The 10455-nt window shown below is 37.6% G+C and overlaps 1 long non-coding RNA gene across 10 annotated transcripts; it reads left to right on the top strand.

The window, feature by feature from the left end:
• The first annotated feature begins 397 nt into the window (after positions 1–397).
• LOC132039661 (uncharacterized) lies at positions 398–9712 on the top strand. 10 transcript variants are annotated; one of them, XR_009410442.1, is made up of 6 exons: positions 398–2598; positions 2683–2729; positions 7184–7437; positions 8766–8801; positions 8915–8982; positions 9481–9712. It is a non-coding gene; the product is annotated as an uncharacterized LOC132039661 (long non-coding RNA). The 10 variants fall into 10 exon arrangements; XR_009410440.1 differs by having other exon boundaries at positions 7184–8801; XR_009410441.1 differs by having other exon boundaries at positions 8915–9712.
• Positions 9713–10455: the final 743 nt, after the last annotated feature.

Raw genomic sequence — 10455 nt, forward strand, 5'->3', positions numbered from 1 at the left:
GAAGCGATGGGTTTCCTCTGTGTGTAGATAACGAGAAAGAAGATGGATCTGATGAAGAGTGCGAACATTTAGGAGAGGAAAAATAACAAGACGCTGGGGATGAGAAGGATTCCGATAAAGTAGAAAATCAGCCATTTTCAAGAGCTGTCCTCGAAAATGACAATGATATTGAGCCTTTTGGTCCTGTTACTCAGAAGGGAAAAGGGCTTGCGAATGGTGCATTAAAGAGGCGTCGTAAGGGTGAGGCAGCTGATGTAGATGAAGACTATGCCTTACTTCGGGAGAAACGTAAAGCTCTTCTTGAGAGGCCTTACGATCAGAATGCCAGCTCTGAAGAATATGGACTTGCGTGCGGTTGGGAAGATCATATTTGGATCATTATTAAAGGTGAGCTAAACATCTTAAATATTTTCTGCATTGACGCTATGTTTTGCTTTAAGTTTCAAAGTTTTGGTACTACTCCTCCTTGACTTTTTCGAACATTTGCAAATTTGTTCATCAAATGGTTGTAATCAGTCACTGAATTCAATCCTTCCTAATGAGGACATATTATTATGTTAGTTTTCTTTTCGATAAGGAATTATTGTGTCAATTTTCCTTTCTACCTTTTATTCAGTAGCCACTTCAAACTTGGAAGGTTACCATAAATTATTCAGTAGCCACTTCAAACTTGGAAGGTTACCATAGCCACTTGTTAAGAAAGGTAGAAAGGAAAATTAACACAATAATTGCTTATCGAAAAGAAAACTAACTTAATAATATGTCCTCATTAGGAAGGATTGGAATTCAGTGACTGATTACAACCATTTGATGAACAAATTTGCAAATGTTCGAGAAAGTCAAGGAGGAGTAGTACCAAAACTTTGAAACTTAAAGCAAAACATAGCGTCAATGCAGAAAAATATTTAAGATGTTTAGCTCACCTTTAATAATGATCCAAATATGATCTTCCGAACCGCCTTGTCGACCCATTACGCAAGTCCATATTCTTGAGAGCTGGCGTTCTGATCGTAAGGCCTCTCAAGAAGAGCTTTGACATTTCTCCTGAAGTAAGGCATAGTCTTCATCTACATCAGCTGCCTCACCCTGACGACGCCTCTTTAATGCACCATTCGCAAGCCCTTTTCCCTTCTGAGTAACAGGACCAAAAGGCTCAATATCACTGTCATTTTCGAGGACAGCTCTTGAAAATGGCTGATTTTCTACTTTATCTGAATCCTTCTCATCCCCAGCGTCTTGTTGTTTCCCCCCTCCTAAATGTTCGTACTCTTCATCTGATCCATCTTATTTCTCGTTATCTACACACAGAGGAAACCCATCGCTTCTATCGATCTTGAGCACATATGAGTTCCCTTTTGGCTTAGAATTAGCCAAAAACTTCTTGTAATCTGGATCATCCTCATCCTCGTTTTCGTGCTCATACTCGTCCACATCATTATTAAGCTTATCTCTAACAACAGCGGAACCTTCATTTCCGCCTTCATTTGTGGACTCTTTATGATAGTCAAGGGAAAGCATTAAAAAGTGCATAATCTTCATCGGTATCCGTCGATTCTCTGATCTCCCTTTTGAAACTGAGTGCACTCTCTCTCGATAAACATTGAACTTCATACATAACTCCAAGAGGTGTCACGCCATTTTAATGGGATTAAGCTTTTAATAACAAACAGATCAGACCAACAGTGAAGTATGGAAACGGAGGAAAAGAGCTGATGTTCATTCCCAAGTTCAGCCCCAGCATCAAAGAACTTTGAAAATGGTACACGCCTTCCTGAATTGAACTTATCGTCAGGGATTCTTGGTGCAGCTCCTTTAGATATCCAACAGTCGGTACTGGTAGGCTTACAGAACACATCAGTCTGGCCTGCCCAAAGACCAGGTTTCTTGTCCGGTCCCAGATAGATCTCCTACTGGACATAAACTGCCATGGTGGTACCCCTGCAGGGAAGCCATTCAATTTTATCTCAGTGGCTTGAGCTGCTTCGGTCTATATTCTTTACCTGGAATTGCGTTGGCCCATGGGAATACAAAGTTTTGCCTATTCCTTGGTGACACATCTGCTATTCTGAAGCAACTCTAAACCAGCGGATTGCATCATTTAGAAGCCAGAAGCAGTGAACTCGGAGGCCCTTTCCTAGATCCAGGGGATGAAGATTTGGATATTTTGAAATTTGTAGGGCACAAATTTTTTCCCATTATAGATAAAATCCCCATCTTTTTTTGTTTTGACGTATATAGTGGATAGTGAAAGAGCATTTCCCTAGGTCATATGTGACATTACGTCACAGTCTGTATATATTATGCTTTACGCGAAGTGTACATTGTCAAATTTTGCTTATTCAATAACTCAACATTATTCATTATAACTGTGCTCCACTTGATTAGTTCTCTTTTCTCTGTCAACTAGCTTTCTGCATTTACTGGTTTCTTCTGGCACTATGCCAATGGGTTTTTACCAGGTTTAGAGTTTTTACTTTTCTATCTGGCATTACTATAAGGTACAGCTCACATATATATACTTGTCAGCAGAGCTCACATCCAAATTCTTTACTGTGTTGAGGGGCTTTGTTTTAACTGCTGATCTTGTTACTGATTCAGGTAATATTAACACTGCTGTACTTCCCATTACTTGGCTATTGATCCTTTTTATAGTATGAACTCAGCTGGATTGGTTTTCTGTAGTTGTAGTGCTGATGAAGTCACGAACAAATATCATCAACGATAATCAGGTAATTAGATGCTGTTAAATTTTATTTTTTTCAAGTGTTTGAATTTCAATTTGATGTAGTTACATCTTGTAGCTTTATGAAAAGGTACATTTTCAGTTTGTTAGAAGGGGTTGTCTTGAAATTAAGGTGACAGACCTAGCCTTGAGAGTTGTGGCAAATGTGTTTTGTCTTTTTTTTTTTTTTTTTTTTTGATAATGGTAACGGCTTGTATTAGATCACAAAAAGAGGCTGTAAAGCCAGTATATACAGAGTAAGAGGAAAGAGGAAAGCAAAAAAAAAAAAAAAAAAAAAAAAAAAATTTGCTAATCTGGGGAGATATCTACTGGAAAAAAGGGAAAACTATAGAGACTTTAGAAGTTGAAGCAGAGCCACTGTATCTTCTATGTAATCTTGTTTACACCAAAAATGAAATAGCAAAATGCAACTGAGCTTTATCTTTTGGATTGAGTTGCCTTTGCCTTCAGATTTCTCTCTTTCCAAATAGTCGACCATATGCATCTAGGGATTATGCTCCATCTTTTTTTTTTTTTTTTTTGATGACATGGGAACCCGCAGCCGCTACCCTTCGGGTGCGCACAGGGTAAACCCAGCTCCTGTGCAATAGCTCGCAAACCACACAGGAGAGATAACCCGCACTGGGCAAGCCCCGTGCGACGAGCTCGACCCAGAAGGCAAATCCCCTGCTGTCTTAGGCTGGGAGTTTCGAACCTGAGACCTCCATTATGAAAGCCTCATGCTCAACCAACTGAGCCACCCTTAGGGGTTATGCTCCATCTTCTTTTCTGAGTTTTGTGCCCCCTTTTCTGTTCCAGCAAGATAGCATCTCCAGTGAACTCTCTGGCATTGTCCAGCTCAAGCCTATTCTAGCCAAAATGATATCCCAGAGTTGGGTGGTAACTCTGCAATGCACGAACAAATGGTTATTCATTTCTGCAGTCCTTCCACATAAAGGGCAGATAGAACATAGCTGTAGTCGCTACAAAAAAAGAAGAAGGTGAAATTACGGCGGTTTATATATGGCGGTTTTGTAAAACCGTCATAGTACGCGCCAAATTACGGCAGTTTGTTGAACGCCATATTTATCATTTATTTACCGGCGGTTTTGGGTATAACACGGGGATTCCGAACGGCCGCTAAATTTATTTTAATTTTGTAAACTTTTTGGTTTATAATCCAAACTATTTTTCCCACAAATTAGAATCCGTCTTCTACACTCCTTCCCCAATCTGCCTCTCTCCCGGAGTAAACGTCAGAGTCTAATTAGGAGGTTAGTCGGCGTTTAGTGTTAGTTTTCTTCAGTGTTGACAGCTGTATTTAAGCAGGAACAGTTAGATATTTTCTTCACTCATTTCATTCTCTCAATTCTGCAACTCACGCTCAACTTCATTCATCAATGGAGATCCAGGAAAACTAGGGTTTCTCATTCTCAAATCTTAACAATCGTGAAGTATGTTTCTCTTATTAATAAGATTATCTATAAGTTTTCCTCATTTTAGTGTAGAATTTGCTGAAAATGGATAATTAGTGATTTAATTAAATATCAACGGTTATTTTACTGAAATTTAGGTGATTTACTTTGATTTTTCTGGATTTATTGTGCTTGATTTGCTCTGTCGGTGAGGTGGTTGTTTTGCTTCAGCGTTGTGACTTCACGGTCACGCTTCAAGAGATAAGTATCGATTTTATGTTTGATTAAAATCTATGATTACGTGTTGTCTATATTACATGCAAGTTTGATTGTGACTATTTACTTCCGCTGTTTATCCCCGTATTCCATCAATTGCAGTCTTTCTTTGCTTTTGATTATGCATTGCAAACTTGGCTGCATGAATTGACTGTAATCTGTGATTCATTGATTCAAATAAAAACTTTCATATATGTTTAATTTACTGGAATTAAATTTAGTATCATTGTGTCTTTCTCTGTTAGATTTTCAGGTTTTGTTACACTTGAGTAATCAGTCGTTTCATATATGCTAGATTTATTGGAATTGGGAAACTTTAGAGGAAAAGAATTCTTCATAAAATGTGAGCCCATAAAATGTGAATGTTACAGGAAAGGAATTGGTCATCACTGATTAAGAGGCCTGTGAAAGTATGTTGGACATCAGATTTCCTTTGTGTTACTAATATTTTCCTTACTTTGTTTGTTGTCTTCTTTGCGTACTCTCTTTAGTGAAATCAAATAAATTTCACTTGACTAAGAAGGTCCTTTTTCATCTTTTTAGAATCATATGGGATGTGTATCTCAAGATCTACTATCTATTGCCCTTTAGCTTACCTTTAGATTCTTCTTTCGTCCATAGTAACCTATGGAATGTTGTCAACTCTAAAAGTTTCTTTTATTGTCTTTCTTCCGATATACAACAACAACAACAACCCGGATAATCCCACATCGTAGATCTGGGGATAGATGTGAGACCTTACTATGTAATGTTTCCGAAAGACCCTCGGCTCAAGAAAAGCATAAAAGCATAAACAAGTCAGATAATGCTAAGAAATTCAAGCGACATGTAAAAGCAATAATATAAAATAAAATAATGCAATTCCGAGGTAATGAAAGCACGGAAATAGTAGATAATTAAATTGGAGCATAAGTTATAGGAATTACTAATAAGTCGTGTCCTCGGTATAATCTACTAGCCTTCTACCCTAATTGGGTCCTCCAAACTCCTCCTATCTAAGGTCATGTCCTCGGTAAGCCGTAATTGTGCCATGTCGTGTCTAATTACCTCCCCCCAAAAATTATCAAGAAATACAAAGAATACTTTCTCTTCTTCTTGAAATTCTACAGAATGTTACAGGAAAGGAATTGGTCATCACTGATTAAGAGGCCTCAAAGTATGTCTCCAAAAGTATGTTGGACATCAGATTTCCTTTGTGTTACTAATATTTTCACCTGAAAGTGGTCCGAGTCTCCTCTCACTGTCCACTTTGTTGGTTGTCTTCTTTTCTAGGTCGAGGAATACCATGTGTGCTCGCTCCACCAATCTTTTCTTCTTTAGTGAAATCAAATAGACAAATTCTCATTTAACTAAGAAGGTCCTTTTTCATCTTTTTAGAATCATATGGGATGTATATCTCAAGATCTACTTTCTATTGCCCTTTAGCTTACCTTTAGATTCTTCTTTCGTCCATAGTAACCTCCACTTCGTACAAGAATGTTGTCAACTCTAAAAGTTTCTTTTATTGTCTTTCTTCCGATATACTGTGGTGAAATTATTTGCTGATGAACAAACTTAAATTCTTTCCATCAAAGAACAACTTGAAGATCCAAAACTGGTATATATATATATATTTTTTTTTTGCAAAATCCAAAAGTCTTTTTCTTTCAAGAGCTTATAGGCCCGATGTGTCCAATCCTCCCACGAATACTAGGATTTTCATCCTCCCAAAACGTGCCCGCACGCGCGCATATGCACTAATAATGTTCAAAGTGAATCCTTCAACGACCTATCAGTGGCCCTCCTAACCTCTACCACCTGATCCCTTAATTCGCTATCCACTAAAATGCCCACCCCATTTCTATACTTCGACCTACCAGAGAACCACAGCTTATACCCGTCTACCTCCTTAGCTTTAGTACCTACCCATTTGGTCTCTTGGATACAAGCTATATTAATCCTCCTCTTCTTAAGAATCTTAACTAGCTCTATGGACTTCCCCGTTAACGTCCCAATATTCCAAGAACCTACTCTCAACCTAGACGCTACCCCTCCTAACCTCGCCCCGTCCCCAAACGAGAACATGACCCTAGTCTACCATCACTAAGCCAAGCCACAAGTAAGAGTATTAACTAATAAATTCAAAAGTCTAAATAGCAAAATTTTACTACAAATGTGTGGACAAATAATGGATATAGCAACCGGAGGTACCAACTCCAGTTGAACTAAACCTGGTCGCCGCCGGAAAATACTGTTCACGTCGGAGTTACTGTTCACTGTTGAAATTCTGTTCCCAAATACCTGAAACAGAAGAAGAGAAGAGGGGGGGAAAGAGAAGAGGAAAAAAAGGAGATGGAAAAGAGAAAGGAAAAAAAGAAAACAGTAGGGAAAAAGAGGGGGCTGCCGGAAAATGGTGCCGGAAAATTCTCCGGCGATGGCGCGACTGCGTTCTTACAGCGCCAACAGCAGCTAGGGAAAAAAAGGAGAGAAAAGGGGAAAAAAAGGAGAAGAGAAGAAGAATAGGAGATGAAGAAAAGGGGAGGAGAAAAAGTAAATCTGGCCGGAAAAGTGACCGGCGTTACCTGATCGCCGGAGTTACCTGGTCGACGGATATACTGTGGTGAAATTATTTGCTGATGAACAAACTTAAATTCTTTCCATCAAAGAACAACTTGAAGATCCAAAACTGGTATATATATACTTTTTTTTCTTTTTCTTTCAAGAGCTTATGATTGAATTGATGAGCTGATGATACTTTATTTAACTTATGAAAATATTATCTATTAATCAGTCCGATGAGGATATGGCTGAGTTGTTTCATAGTGTAGCAGCTATGGATATTACATTCCAAGCCTCAAGGTGTGTGTTTTGGCATTTTGTTTTGTTTTACATTTATTTATGGTGCCTTTATTTATTGTTGTTTGTTCCATTAAGGTATTGTTAGCATTGAATTTTTTGTTAGGAAACTGATAATGGACGGCATGTGAATCGACTGAGGAAGCATCAATCAAGTGAAGTTAGGAGATTGGTGAAGATGCTTGTGAGGTTTGATTTTTTCATGAATTTTATTATGATTTTAGTTGAATGAAGCAGTTAAAGAATAGTTACAGCTGCTGCAAGCTTATGTGATCCCTTTTTTTGCAAGGAGTTTCTGGTTTGCTTTGATTCTTTTCTTTCTTTCTTCTTTTTGTGCCAGAAAAGGAAAATTGTTGATGATTGGTAATATCATCTACAAAAGCCGATTTTAGTCTCTCCTTTATGTTTAGAAGCTACAATGTGGGCTAGAGTTGAGGTTAAGGGCAATAGCACAGAAAGGAATTGACAAAGAAAAATGATATGGGTTCTGCTGAGTTGATTTACTGCTCTCATTTTACTCTAATTTAGAAGCGACAGTTGGTGTGTACAAACACCGCACAAGTTACTTGTACGAAAAGCAATGTAAATTGTGCCATGGGGTGTGCCAACAAGGGCCCATTTAACGACAGCATCATTTAATATGGGCATTTTCGTTCCCACTTACAGCCCTTTGATTTATCTTCTAGGTTACACGTGTTTATAGAGGTTGGACAACTGGCTTCATTCATGACGTAGCAGTTCTAATGATCTTCTTCTTAGGATTACCCCGGCTCTATTTGGTCACTCCTATTTTTTTTTTTTTTTTTTTTTTTTTTTTTTTTTTTTTTTTGGCTTCTTTCCACTCTCAATTTCTGTCTCATTCTCACATTCGGTGATTTAAGTTTCTGTTTTTCTCTTTCCCAGTTTCATCACCTCCTTGCGCAAGCTTTGAGTTCTTCTCTTCCAGTGACATGTACCTGTTGCAGTTCATATTTGATTTTATTTTGTCTCCAATTTTAGTATTTCTTCTTTCTTTGTAGGGTATATTCTGAAATAGATGTCTTGGTGCATGTTCTGGTACCGTGTTACTTTTGATTTGGGTTTGGTAAAATGGTGTTTAGAGGGTGATATTGGTACAAGAAATAAACCAGAATACCCAATCTATTTAGGAAATAAAGAATTGTGAGAGGAGGTTTTCGTAGAAAAGATTAAAACAAAATACTTTCTTTTGGCAATATAGAAATATTTAAAGCATGTCAATTTTGTTCCTTCTCAGCTTTCCTTTCATGTCTCTTGAACATATATGTGAGGACTATGATATCATGATCTAAGGCTATTGCACGTACTGTTTTGTCATTTTTTGTGATTTTTCTTTTGAATTGTTGCGATGTACTTTGAAAAATAAAATGGGGCACGAAGTAGCTTGCTTTTCAGGTCTTAATCTCTATGTACTCCCTTGAATAAACTTGTCTTAATCTCTATGTACTCCCTTGAATAAACTTTCTTTTTTGTGCTAATCTAATCTTTTGACTTTGCAGAATGCATTCCAGATAACATATTTTCAATGGATATGGGTAATAATTCTTCTCCTATGTCAAAGATCAAATCCTGATATCGCTAGATTGTCTTTTTGTTTTTGTTTGTGCCATAAAATATGGTTGATATGAGGATTCTACTTTTTCTGTAGTATGAGTATGGGGTGAAATCATGCTTCCACGAGGCGTTTGAGATGGTCATTGCAAAAATAGTTGTAGGGTATGTTTCTTCATTCTTGCTAGCAGAAACTCAACTTTGGTGCATTTACTATCTTAGTTCCTAAGCTTAGCGAATCCAGTTTGCTCTTGTTAATCCAATTTGCCATTTATATTACTGGGTAGGAGTCTTATTCGTATGCGGTTATATCCCCCTTCCTCTTTATGCTCTTATAACTCAGGTACCATCACAGACCTATGTATCTACATTTTATTATTGTCCCAGATTACCTTGCACATTTGCTATTGCTTTGTCAAGAGATGAAAGTTCACGACATGAAACTACTGATGTTTCTAGTCTTTTAGCATGATTTGCTGTTAATTTAGAAAAAAGCATTTGCCTTTTTGTAGATGGGATCCCATATGAAAAAATCCTTCTTTGTTGGGCAAACCTCCAAGGCACTGAAGTAGTGCATATGACTAGGCTTAATAGAGAGCTCTCTTTTGTATCCATCATGATTGAATTTTGATCACTTGTGGCTTGATTCATTTTATTTTGTAGGCACGGGATATAAGAAGTACGTCTCATCGCCTAACAACCCAAAAAGGGTCACAAAATGGAAGCAACACCACAAATTCATGCAGAGTGGTCATTGAACATTATTTAGGATTTATTGTAGTTAATGCCCCTGTTGCATTGAATGGATGTAAAATACAACTCAAAGTTTTAATACATTTTATGATGTAATTTGAAGTACTTATGAGTTCTAGTATATATAACGAATGATTTACTTGTTTAATCTTTTATTGAATGTTTGTGTTGAAATTGTAAACCAACGAACTGGCTGTGATGATTGCTCCAAACTTCACTAAGTTGGCTCCTTGCTGCTGATTTTGGATGTACACCTCAAGGAAGAGAAATTTTAGGGAGCCAATTCCAAGCCAGTTATTCTCCCAAAAAGAGATTTTTTTTTCCCCATTTCCAACTTTGAATTTTGTTCTATAGCTGAAGGCTTGCCATGGGTTCCTAATAGATCTCCATACACTGAGCCCATAAACTGTGTTCACCACCTTTGTCTTCCAAGAATCATCTTCTCCATATTTGCCTTTAGTAACATTCTTCCATAAAGTATCATCTTCATTTGAATATCTCCATAGCCACTTCATGCTCTAGTTTTCATGGTAGCAATGGTTTCTACATTCCTTAAAGAACAAATTGTGATTATGTTTGTCATTTGGTTGAAATACATTAGTACATCTTCGTGGAAGGAGTTGCATTTGGCAAAATGCCAGTAGTACTGAGTACTTTTTTTTGGTAACCGTAGTGTCAAGGCCGGCATGCGCGTATCTCGACTAATTGCATGTGACACTTGCTACCTCCCTCCAACAATAAGGGTTGGTGACTCTTTCTACTAAGGCTTGGACAAATGAGAAGAAATAAGTTATCTAGTGTTGGCAATGGATTTTGAAAGCTTAAGATTCTCAATCCACTTCATTGACCATTGGGCCACACTCTTGAGTATCTCATATCTGGTAT

This window comes from Lycium ferocissimum, chromosome 12 (genome assembly GCF_029784015.1).
Source record: "Lycium ferocissimum isolate CSIRO_LF1 chromosome 12, AGI_CSIRO_Lferr_CH_V1, whole genome shotgun sequence".
Lineage (NCBI taxonomy): Eukaryota > Viridiplantae > Streptophyta > Magnoliopsida > Solanales > Solanaceae > Lycium > Lycium ferocissimum.